This window comes from Amblyomma maculatum, chromosome 1, assembly GCF_055883805.1.
Source record: "Amblyomma maculatum isolate TAMU_Amacu chromosome 1, ASM5588380v1, whole genome shotgun sequence".
NCBI classification, from domain to species: Eukaryota; Metazoa; Arthropoda; class Arachnida; order Ixodida; family Ixodidae; genus Amblyomma; species Amblyomma maculatum.
The window spans coordinates 409,590,618-409,595,406 of NC_139344.1; the positions used below are offsets into that span (position 1 = coordinate 409,590,618).

Below are 4,789 nucleotides of genomic sequence, written 5' to 3' on the forward strand. Positions count from 1 at the left end.
CCCAACGCTGGGCACCAGTCGTTGTGCTTGCAGATTCAGATCCCACCGCTGATCACCAGTTGTCGTGACGCTGGGGCTACGTCGACCCGGCCTTCACTTGGTAGCGTGCAGAGACTCGGGGTTGAAGAAGGACTGAATCTTCGAGGTTGGTAAAATATGTACAAGCAGGTTTACTGGCACTTTGAGAAAACGTATTTACAAGAATATTTACATGAAGAAGAAGGGTACATCAGCAAAATGACAAGCGTTAAGAGTTCATAGCGAGAAGCGACTGGATGAGCCGTTTACCCAGGGCCCAGAGCGACATTTCGTGCTCTGCAGCGTCCTTAAAAACCCCCTATGTCCAGCCCCTCTCTGAAGATGCTGACCAACCAAATCCAGGGCACGCCCCTCAGGTATCGGCATCCAATCGAACACATCACTGCACTGATGGTCTGAAGCACTGACTGGTCCGGCATTCATTCGTTGGGCGTGATCACTTGTTGGCGGGAAAAGCTTGGGAACGGCGAGGAGAGGAGGTACATTTCTATTCTTCAGCAAAGAAACCACAGGCTGGTTCTGGGGGTTTTACTTCTCAGAAACCCGAGCGCACGTGGCGCCGCATAGGGCTCCCAACATGGTCCCTTTTCGACAATTGCAAATCTTTCCTGCATTCCCGGGAAATCACTTAATGGCCGTATGAGTCATGCTCTTCTCTTGTCCTGCACGTCAGCGGACATGTCACTCTGTCGTCTCCTTTGGATAGGAGGCATTCATCACTGGAGGATAGCACTTCTCGACTGGAAGGGTGAACAAAAGAAAGCACTTCCTGCTATTTCCCGCAGGGGGACGTTTCTTTGTGTTTTTCCAGACGTTCTCTTGACAGGGCCAATTTGGCATTTGCAGGTTGTCCACAAAGCAAAACATGCTTACAAAACAGGATTCCTGGAAACAGGCTCACTTAGAGCCAATGGACCATCACCACATATTCACAAAACTTTTCCATGCCCACAGGCGAACAATAGAGCGCGCAAATGCGGATGCTTGGTCGTAACACTAGTGATATCAACAAGACTAACAACTGGATGAGTTGGTACTGATTCATCTTAAAACCAGCCAGAAGACGAAACACGTGAGAGGAGCACAAGACAAAGTTTGACTAACAACTGAAATGTTACTGAAGGAAAGAGGCAAAAGAAGATTCGCACAGAAATGCACGTGCACGAAAAACCCCCAAAGCAGTGAAAACGTGGAAAGCAGAAAGGGTCTAAAAAATCAAAATCTAAAAAAAGCAAATTTCTTATGGTCAAGAACCACTCGTTACAAAAGGGAAGCCACAGATCCAAGTCCAAAGGCACACTATACTGCAAAGGCTAAGGACGTGTGTGTGGCTAAGAAATCGGTCAACAGTCTTTTGGGGCCTTTTTTACATGTGCATCTCTGTGCAAGTCTTCTTTTGCCTCTATCCTTTAGTAAAATTCCAGTTATTAGTCCAGCTGTCCTGCAATTCTCTCTTCTCATATTTTCCGGCTTGTTTCAGAATGAATAAGGTGATGACTCTACAAACCTTGCACAAACTGGAAACCAGTGTAACTGTCAGATGGAAACCTTTCCCTTATTTGGCTTGCATTACAAATAGGGAGGACTTTACTGTGATGTCTGCCGAGGCATCCCTAAAGCCAGTGCGCAAGCTGGCTGTAGCAGATGTAGTGGTGCCTCCTGTTGACAAGAGAAAAAGCAATATTCACTTTTCAGCATAGCAAAATGAAAATATGATTTAGGTCTTTTACAAATTTGAAAGTTATTCATGCATCTGTACAATTAATTCCCGTCTAACAGAAGCTGTACAGTGTAACTTTCACTGTCAATTTATTCTCCCTGGAAGTATGGCAAACTTTGAATTCTGCTGCAGGTGATTGAGAGAGAATGAGACCCACCCAATATTAGAACTCCAGTGCAATCACAATTTGCTACTGCAGCAAAATAATGCCTGAAGGCAATGCAGCTTTTGACTGACAAAACCTGGTAGTCGTCTTACACCCTCTATACTAGTGTTGTGGCTGATGTCAATGTCCACGCTGATATCATCCGCATAGCACGAAGATGTTAAGTATGCGACTTATGCATTAAGCAGCTCTCTGCATGGAGTCATTCTATTCGAAGGAGCCATAAACTACAAGTGCACTTCTGTCAACAGCTCTCAGTTGTTTTCCCACAACACGGCACGTGCCAAACTTTCTGCAAGTGCCGCAAAACTACTCTATAACTTCATTTGCTAACTGTAAAATTTCCAACACTTACTCAAACTGTGGAAGTTTCGGTGTACTGGCCTTTGGGAGAACGTCTTTCTTTCTTTTTTTTTGTTGTTACATTTCAGCACATGTAAAATGTCAGTATCAAAGCATTTTGGAGAGGTTTACTGTGTGCAGGTGTTGATGATGGTATCAGTGAAGTCAATTTTTTAAATTATATTTGCACACTATACAACACTCACCTAATGCAAGTGGGTAAAAAAAAAACTAGCAAATAAAACTTTGAGTGCTGGTATGGTGATTGTTCTGGCAGCAAGTGGGGACAGGCTATAACAAGAGTTGTCGGGCTAGTTAGTGATCGTCTGCAGAAGCCAGTCCTGCTCTGTGTTTTTCTTTTCTGTGTCGCTTTTTAGTGCATTTTCCCACGGCTTCCGCAGGAGACAGGCTACTTCACTGCATGCAATTTCACTTAGCATAGAGTCCTCCGAAATGAGATTGCTTTTGTACTTATTTACTGCATTTCTTGTGGCATTCCTTATGTATTTATGTTTTGAAGCGCTGCACTTGCTGAAGGTCATACCTGGCTAATAAAACAAGCAAATGTGTCCGGACAGCGCCCCCCCCCCCCCCCTCGTTACTTCACATCAATGTGCATGCCCTTTCCATTTAGCAAGTTCACACTATCAGATGATGCGTGTTTTCTCATTTACTCGTGCATGGAATTAAGCAAACCAGTAATTTGCATGGTGAAACGTCATGCTCATGCGCTTCTACGAAAACAAGAAAAATATGAAAACCAGCGATGTGTTCGCGCTAACGTGGCGCAATATCAACACTGTAGACAGTATCGCAGGTAAGTAACGTTAAAGGGGAAGCTTTATTTTATTAACACTGCCTTCCGCAATAGATTTCATTACAGCATTTCTTGCTCGAGAAAATGAAAAACAGGTGCCGCTTGTTCAAGTTATGTCGCCTTTCGCTCAAGGTTCTTACCTTGTGTTCTCGACTAGCAGTCCATGATCAAGAAGCATTTGGAGTAAATGCGGATGATCTGTAACACCCAGACGGCTGCTTCAACTACGTAGTCGCCGCCGGGATCTCGCCAGATGCTCTCAAGAGCAGTCGGCATCGGCACGCACCGCCCGCAGCTGCACCTGTTCGAAAGCTTCGGTTAGCGATTGCGCACTCTCGCAACGGTCAAACGTAGGCTAGGCTGCAAGACTCGGACATACATACCAATGCGTAGTTCCGAAACGGCTGGGATCGGGAGGCTGACGGTCGGGGCTTCTGCAAGCCGGAGTTGTGCCGCGGTTACCGCGGCCTCTCGACACAAGTGTTACTGTACCGGTCGCTCGCAGGGTCCATCTTCGCCGACCTGGCACCCGAAAAGATGCGTCGGCGTAAGGCTCAAAGCCCACGATGTAACCATGTTTTAACAATAGCGACTATATTCTAGTTCACTATAGCAGCACAGCGACGCTGGAACCCACGGAGGAACCTAGGCGTCGGCATCCATAACACATGGGATGAAATCGCGGAAGCGGTACGCACTTCACAGGTAGAACGGCTCCGCCTAACCGCCGCAGGCAGATCCATTCTAGAAAAACTGGGCATCGACACTTGGGGAGGCGCTCAGACAAAATCTGAAATAGACATGGCTGTACGGGACAGGCTATGGATACCTGCGCTGCCAAAAAACATGCATCCCGAACACCATACGGAGCGTCGGGAAAAAAGAGCTCAAATGCTCAGTAGGAAATTTAGCCGCTTGCCGCCGGAGGAAGTAGCCTTTGTAGATGCTGCCGGAGGGGCAAGCTCCTTTATGGTTGCAGCGGTATCGAATGGGTCGGGTAGACCGATCACCGCGGTCACCCTGAAAACTAGATCTCCTGAGGCAGCTGAGGAAGTGGCTGTAGCTCTAGCCTGCGCCCAGACAAAGGCGCGTTTTGTGATCTGCGACAGCAAAACTGCCATACGAAATTACAGTCGTGGGTTGATTGCTCCCCAGGCAATTCGAATATTACAGCAATCACCAATCTCGAGAACTATACAGCTGATTTGGACTCCATCGCACACTGGCGTTCCCGGCAACGAATCCGCCCATGCCATGGCTCGAGGGCTCTACCACCGAGCCGGCGGCAGAGAGGGCGGATTTGGAGCGGGGACCATAGAGTGTGCCAAATCTTACACAGAAATTCTGCAGCATTATAGACTCAGTAGACGGGTGGCTGCTGCGCCAGCCCCTACCCTAAATTTCAGGCAGGCCGTCGCCTGGCGTCGCCTTCAGACTGGGACATTTCCGCACCCGCTCCTGGTGAGCCATATGCTCCCAGGAGAAAGATCTGAATTGTGTGCAAACTGTGACTCGAGAGGGACCCTCGAACACATCCTCTGGGAATGCCCCTTTTCTCCCGGGAGGGGTCTAAATTTGACGCCGCAACTCTGGGAGACCATGCTGCGCTGCTCGGACCCTGAGCTCCAGCTAGCCGCCATCCAGCTGGCCTGGGACGCCGCCGGCCAACAACGTCTGCCGGCCTGCGTCTGAGGCGGGGCACCCG

The 4,789-nt window shown here is 48.3% G+C and overlaps 1 long non-coding RNA gene across 1 annotated transcript; it reads right to left on the reverse strand.

The window, feature by feature from the left end:
• Positions 1–1,284: 1,284 nt before the first annotated feature.
• LOC146208911 (uncharacterized) lies at positions 1,285–3,615 on the reverse strand. The gene is made up of 3 exons (XR_014703407.1): positions 3,468–3,615; positions 3,225–3,385; positions 1,285–1,698 (listed from the first exon to the last, which is right to left on the reverse strand). It is a non-coding gene; the product is annotated as an uncharacterized LOC146208911 (long non-coding RNA).
• Positions 3,616–4,789: the final 1,174 nt, after the last annotated feature.